The sequence below is a fragment of the Vigna unguiculata genome, unplaced genomic scaffold (genome assembly GCF_004118075.2).
Source record: "Vigna unguiculata cultivar IT97K-499-35 unplaced genomic scaffold, ASM411807v1 contig_693, whole genome shotgun sequence".
In the NCBI taxonomy this organism is placed as follows: Eukaryota; Viridiplantae; Streptophyta; class Magnoliopsida; order Fabales; family Fabaceae; genus Vigna; species Vigna unguiculata.
This window is the reverse complement of record NW_021011418.1, coordinates 220,001-227,500: the sequence shown is the minus strand read 5'-3', so window position 1 is coordinate 227,500 and position 7,500 is coordinate 220,001.

The window sequence follows — 7,500 nt, the reverse complement described above, 5'->3', positions numbered from 1 at the left end:
TACCATGAAAGTCTTGGTGCACGAAAGTTTTGAGTTCGGAGGGTTTTGCACATGGCCAAGTTGGTCGGTGCACCACGGCATAGCTAGATGGCTTGGTGGGGAGTTTTGTGAAAAAATGAAATTCGTGGTTTTTGAGATGTGAGGGTTGGAAAGGCCTCCAAATGCCCCAAATGAATACCATGAAAGTCTTGGTGCACGAAAGTTTTGAGTTGGAGTTTTGCACATGGCCAAGTTGGTCGGTGCACACACGGCATAGCTAATGGCTGTTGTGGGGAGTTTGTGAAAAAATGAAATTCGTGGTTTTTGAGATGTGAGGGTTGGAAAGGCCTCCAAATGTCCCCAAATGAATACCATGAAAGTCTTGGTGCACGAAAGTTTTGAGTTCGGAGGGTTTTGCACATGGCCAAGTTGGTCGGTGCACCACGGCATAGCTAGATGGCTTGGTGGGGAGTTTTGTGAAAAAATGAAATTCGTGGTTTTTGAGATGTGAGGGTTGGAAAGGCCTCCAAATGCCCCAAATGAATACCATGAAAGTCTTGGTGCACGAAAGTTTTGAGTTCGGAGGGTTTTGCACATGGCCAAGGTTGCGGTGCACCACGGCATAGCTAAATGGCTTGGTGGGGAGTTTTGTGAAAAAATGAAATTCGTGGTTTTTGAGATGTGAGGGTTGGAAGGCCTCCAAATGCCCCCAAATGAATACCATGAAAGTCTTGGTGCACGAAAGTTTTGAGTTGGGTTTTGCACATGGCCAAGGTTGGTCGGTGCACCACGGCATAGCTAAATGGCTTGGTGGGGAGTTTTGTGAAAAAATGAAATTCGTGGTTTTTGAGATGTGAGGGTTGGAAGGCCTCCAAATGCCCCAAATGAATACCATGAAAGTCTTGGTGCACGAAAGTTTTGAGTTGGTTGGGTTTTGCACATGGCCAAGGTTGTCGGTGCACCGCGGCATAGCTAAATGGCTTGGTGGGGAGTTTTGTGAAAAAATGAAATTCGTGGTTTTTGAGATGTGAGGGTTGGAAAGGCCTCCAAATGCCCCAAATGAATACCATGAAAGTCTTGGTGCACGAAAGTTTTGAGTTGGAGGGTTTTGCACATGGCCAAGGTTGGCGGTGCACCACGGCATAGCTAAATGGCTTGGTGGGGAGTTTTGTGAAAAAATGAAATTCGTGGTTTTTGAGATGTGAGGGTTGGAAAGGCCTCCAAATGCCCCCAAATGAATACCATGAAAGTCTTGGTGCACGAAAGTTTTGAGTTCGGAGGTTTTGCACATGGCCAAGGTTGGCGGTGCACCACGGCATAGCTAAATGGCTTGGTGGGGAGTTTTGTGAAAAAATGAAATTCGTGGTTTTTGAGATGTGAGGGTTGGAAAGGCCTCCAAATGCCCCAAATGAATACCATGAAAGTCTTGGTGCACGAAAGTTTTGAGTTCGGAGGGTTTTGCACATGGCCAAGGTTGGTCGGTGCACCGGCATAGCTAGATGGCTTGGTGGGGAGTTTTGTGAAAAAATGAAATTCGTGGTTTTTGAGATGTGAGGGTTGGAAAGGCCTCCAAATGTCCCCAAATGAATACCATGAAAGTCTTGGTGCACGAAAGTTTTGAGTTCGGAGGGTTTTGCACATGGCCAAGGTTGTCGGTGCACGGCATAGCTAGATGGCTTGGTGGGGAGTTTTGTGAAAAAATGAAATTCGTGGTTTTTGAGATGTGAGGGTTGGAAGGCCTCCAAATGCCCCAAATGAATACCATGAAAGTCTTGGTGCACGAAAGTTTTGAGTTGGTTGGGTTTTGCACATGGCCAAGGTTGCGGTGCACCACGGCATAGCTAAATGGCTTGGTGGGGAGTTTTGTGAAAAAATGAAATTCGTGGTTTTTGAGATGTGAGGGTTGGAAAGGCCTCCAAATGCCCCAAATGAATACCATGAAAGTCTTGGTGCACGAAAGTTTTGAGTTGGAGGGTTTTGCACATGGCCAAGGTTGTCGGTGCACCACGGCATAGCTAAATGGCTTGGTGGGGAGTTTTGTGAAAAAATGAAATTCGTGGTTTTTGAGATGTGAGGGTTGGAAAGGCCTCCAAATGCCCCAAATGAATACCATGAAAGTCTTGGTGCACGAAAGTTTTGAGTTGGGGGTTTTGCACATGGCCAAGTTGGTCGGTGCACCACGGCATAGCTAAATGGCTTGGTGGGGAGTTTTGTGAAAAAATGAAATTCGTGGTTTTTGAGATGTGAGGGTTGGAATGGCCTCCAAATGCCCCCAAATGAATACCATGAAAGTCTTGGTGCACGAAAGTTTTGAGTTGGTTGGGTTTTGCACATGGCCAAGGTTGTCGGTGCACCACGGCATAGCTAAATGGCTTGGTGGGGAGTTTTGTGAAAAAATGAAATTCGTGGTTTTTGAGATGTGAGGGTTGGAAAGGCCTCCAAATGCCCCAAATGAATACCATGAAAGTCTTGGTGCACGAAAGTTTTGAGTTGGTTGGGTTTTGCACATGGCCAAGGTTGTCGGTGCACCACGGCATAGCTAAATGGCTTGGTGGGGAGTTTTGTGAAAAAATGAAATTCGTGGTTTTTGAGATGTGAGGGTTGGAAAGGCCTCCAAATGCCCCAAATGAATACCATGAAAGTCTTGGTGCACGAAAGTTTTGAGTTCGGAGGGTTTTGCACATGGCCAAGGTTGGCGGTGCACCACGGCATAGCTAAATGGCTTGGTGGGGAGTTTTGTGAAAAAATGAAATTCGTGGTTTTTGAGATGTGAGGGTTGGAAAGGCCTCCAAATGCCCCCAAATGAATACCATGAAAGTTTGGTGCACGAAAGTTTTGAGTTGGTTTTGCACATGGCCAAGTTGGTCGGTGCACAGGCCAGCTAGATGGCTTGGGGAGTTTGTGAAAAAATGAAATTCGTGGTTTTTGAGATGTGAGGGTTGGAAAGGCCTCCAAATCCCCAAATGAATACCATGAAAGTCTTGGTGCACGAAAGTTTTGAGTTCGGAGGGTTTTGCACATGGCCAAGTTGGTCGGTGCACCGGCATAGCTAGATGGCTTGGTGGGGAGTTTTGTGAAAAAATGAAATTCGTGGTTTTTGAGATGTGAGGGTTGGAAAGGCCTCCAAATGCCCCAAATGAATACCATGAAAGTCTTGGTGCACGAAAGTTTTGAGTTCGGAGGGTTTTGCACATGGCCAAGGTTGGCGGTGCACCACGGCATAGCTAAATGGCTTGGGGAGTTTTGTGAAAAAATGAAATTCGTGGTTTTTGAGATGTGAGGGTTGGAATGGCCTCCAAATGCCCCAAATGAATACCATGAAAGTCTTGGTGCACGAAAGTTTTGAGTTGGTTGGGTTTTGCACATGGCCAAGGTTGTCGGTGCACCACGGCATAGCTAAATGGCTTGGGGGGAGTTTTGTGAAAAAATGAAATTCGTGGTTTTTGAGATGTGAGGGTTGGAAAGGCCTCCAAATGCCCCCAAATGAATACCATGAAAGTCTTGGTGCACGAAAGTTTTGAGTTGGGGGTTTTGCACATGGCCAAGGTTGGTCGGTGCACCGCGGCATAGCTAAATGGCTTGGTGGGAGTTTTGTGAAAAAATGAAATTCGTGGTTTTTGAGATGTGAGGGTTGGAAAGGCCTCCAAATGCCCCAAATGAATACCATGAAAGTCTTGGTGCACGAAAGTTTTGAGTTCGGAGGGTTTTGCACATGGCCAAGGTTGGCGGTGCACCACGGCATAGCTAAATGGCTTGGTGGGGAGTTTTGTGAAAAAATGAAATTCGTGGTTTTTGAGATGTGAGGGTTGGAAAGGCCTCCAAATGCCCCAAATGAATACCATGAAAGTCTTGGTGCACGAAAGTTTTGAGTTGAGGGTTTTGCACATGGCCAAGGTTGGCGGTGCACCACGGCATAGCTAAATGGCTTGGTGGGGAGTTTTGTGAAAAAATGAAATTCGTGGTTTTTGAGATGTGAGGGTTGGAAAGGCCTCCAAATGCCCCAAATGAATACCATGAAAGTCTTGGTGCACGAAAGTTTTGAGTTCGGAGGGTTTTGCACATGGCCAAGTTGGTCGGTGCACCACGGCATAGCTATGGCTTGGTGGGGAGTTTTGTGAAAAAATGAAATTCGTGGTTTTTGAGATGTGAGGGTTGGAAAGGCCTCCAAATGTCCCCAAATGAATACCATGAAAGTCTTGGTGCACGAAAGTTTTGAGTTCGGAGGGTTTTGCACATGGCCAAGTTGGTCGGTGCACCGGCATAGCTAGATGGCTTGGTGGGGAGTTTTGTGAAAAAATGAAATTCGTGGTTTTTGAGATGTGAGGGTTGGAATGGCCTCCAAATGCCCCCAAATGAATACCATGAAAGTCTTGGTGCACGAAAGTTTTGAGTTGGTTGGGTTTTGCACATGGCCAAGGTTGGTCGGTGCACCACGGCATAGCTAAATGGCTTGGTGGGGAGTTTTGTGAAAAAATGAAATTCGTGGTTTTTGAGATGTGAGGGTTGGAAAGGCCTCCAAATGCCCCAAATGAATACCATGAAAGTCTTGGTGCACGAAAGTTTTGAGTTGGTGGGTTTTGCACATGGCCAAGGTTGGCGGTGCACCACGGCATAGCTAAATGGCTTGGTGGGGAGTTTTGTGAAAAAATGAAATTCGTGGTTTTTGAGATGTGAGGGTTGGAATGGCCTCCAAATGCCCCCAAATGAATACCATGAAAGTCTTGGTGCACGAAAGTTTTGAGTTGGTTGGGTTTTGCACATGGCCAAGTTGGTCGGTGCACCACGGCATAGCTAAATGGCTTGGGGAGTTTTGTGAAAAAATGAAATTCGTGGTTTTTGAGATGTGAGGGTTGGAAAGGCCTCCAAATGCCCCAAATGAATACCATGAAAGTCTTGGTGCACGAAAGTTTTGAGTTGGGGGTTTTGCACATGGCCAAGTTGGTCGGTGCACCACGGCATAGCTAAATGGCTTGGTGGGGAGTTTTGTGAAAAAATGAAATTCGTGGTTTTTGAGATGTGAGGGTTGGAAAGGCCTCCAAATGCCCCAAATGAATACCATGAAAGTCTTGGTGCACGAAAGTTTTGAGTTGGTTGGGTTTTGCACATGGCCAAGGTTGTCGGTGCACCACGGCATAGCTAAATGGCTTGGTGGGAGTTTTGTGAAAAAATGAAATTCGTGGTTTTTGAGATGTGAGGGTTGGAATGGCCTCCAAATGCCCCAAATGAATACCATGAAAGTCTTGGTGCACGAAAGTTTTGAGTTGGTTGGGTTTTGCACATGGCCAAGGTTGTCGGTGCACCACGGCATAGCTAAATGGCTTGGTGGGGAGTTTTGTGAAAAAATGAAATTCGTGGTTTTTGAGATGTGAGGGTTGGAAAGGCCTCCAAATGCCCCCAAATGAATACCATGAAAGTCTTGGTGCACGAAAGTTTTGAGTTGGAGGGTTTTGCACATGGCCAAGGTTGCGGTGCACCAGGCATAGCTAAATGGCTTGGTGGGAGTTTTGTGAAAAAATGAAATTCGTGGTTTTTGAGATGTGAGGGTTGGAAAGGCCTCCAAATGCCCCCAAATGAATACCATGAAAGTCTTGGTGCACGAAAGTTTTGAGTTCGGAGGGTTTTGCACATGGCCAAGGTTGGCGGTGCACCACGGCATAGCTAAATGGCTTGGTGGGGAGTTTTGTGAAAAAATGAAATTCGTGGTTTTTGAGATGTGAGGGTTGGAATGGCCTCCAAATGCCCCCAAATGAATACCATGAAAGTCTTGGTGCACGAAAGTTTTGAGTTGGTTGGGTTTTGCACATGGCCAAGGTTGTCGGTGCACCACGGCATAGCTAAATGGCTTGGTGGGGAGTTTTGTGAAAAAATGAAATTCGTGGTTTTTGAGATGTGAGGGTTGGAATGGCCTCCAAATGCCCCCAAATGAATACCATGAAAGTCTTGGTGCACGAAAGTTTTGAGTTGGTTGGGTTTTGCACATGGCCAAGGTTGTCGGTGCACCGCGGCATAGCTAAATGGCTTGGTGGGGAGTTTTGTGAAAAAATGAAATTCGTGGTTTTTGAGATGTGAGGGTTGGAAAGGCCTCCAAATGCCCCCAAATGAATACCATGAAAGTCTTGGTGCACGAAAGTTTTGAGTTCGGAGGGTTTTGCACATGGCCAAGGTTGCGGTGCACCACGGCATAGCTAAATGGCTTGGTGGGGAGTTTTGTGAAAAAATGAAATTCGTGGTTTTTGAGATGTGAGGGTTGGAAAGGCCTCCAAATGCCCCCAAATGAATACCATGAAAGTCTTGGTGCACGAAAGTTTTGAGTTCGGAGGGTTTTGCACATGGCCAAGGTTGGCGGTGCACCACGGCATAGCTAAATGGCTTGGTGGGGAGTTTTGTGAAAAAATGAAATTCGTGGTTTTTGAGATGTGAGGGTTGGAAAGGCCTCCAAATGTCCCCAAATGAATACCATGAAATTCTTGGTGCACGAAAGTTTTGAGTTCGGAGGGTTTTGCACATGGCCAAGTTGGTCGGTGCACCGCGGCATAGCTAGATGGCTTGGTGGGGAGATTTGTGAAAAAATGAAATTCGTGGTTTTTGAGATGTGAGGGTTGGAAAGGCCTCCAAATGTCCCCAAATGAATACCATGAAATTCTTGGTGCACGAAAGTTTTGAGTTCGGAGGGTTTTGCACATGGCCAAGTTGGCGGTGCACCGCGGCATAGCTAGATGGCTTGGTGGGAGATTTGTGAAAAAATGAAATTCGTGGTTTTTGAGATGTGAGGGTTGGAAAGGCCTCCAAATGTCCCCAAATGAGTACTGTAAAAGTGTTGGTGCACAAAAGTTTTGAATTGGATGCATTTTGCACTTGGCCAAGTTGGTCGGTGCACCGCGACTAGATAGCTTGGTGCCAAAATTTGTCAAATTTAAGACCTTGGCCAAACTGAATGAAATTTTGTGGGGAGGTTCCTGATATTGTTTAGTGGTGGACTGGAAAAAATGAGGTCGAAATTCGAAGTCTACATGTGCTTTTCTATTTTTCCCGATTTTACACATACCCGGTAAGTAAAAAAAATAAAAAAAATAGTTCCCCTTCGAGAAAAATTATGAAATTTGGTGAGCAAGGAGATACCATTATTCTACGAATTACTGCAAAAAATCGCATCAAAATTCGAAGTATAGCCCGAGATATGGACTTATGTCTGCTCAAAAAAAGTGTATCTACTTGTACAATTTTGCCTTTTGCATATTAACCTCTTATAGGGGGGAGTGCTCCTTGAGCCGGCCAGCTCCACACTGGCAGGTTTTAAAGGGAGCTTGATGAGGCCTCCCCCCTCACGTGGTGCGTGCGTTAGCATGTTTATCATGGCACAACTAGCCTCTTCATAGTTGTTGAGCTTTATTAATACCAACACACGGTCGTCACTGATCGTTGGTTAGCTCGGCAGCTAGTCCCTCGGATATTGTGGAAAGTTATTTTCATGCCTAGCGATGCTTGACCCTGCGTCACTTGATGTTTCCATTTGCTTGCTTG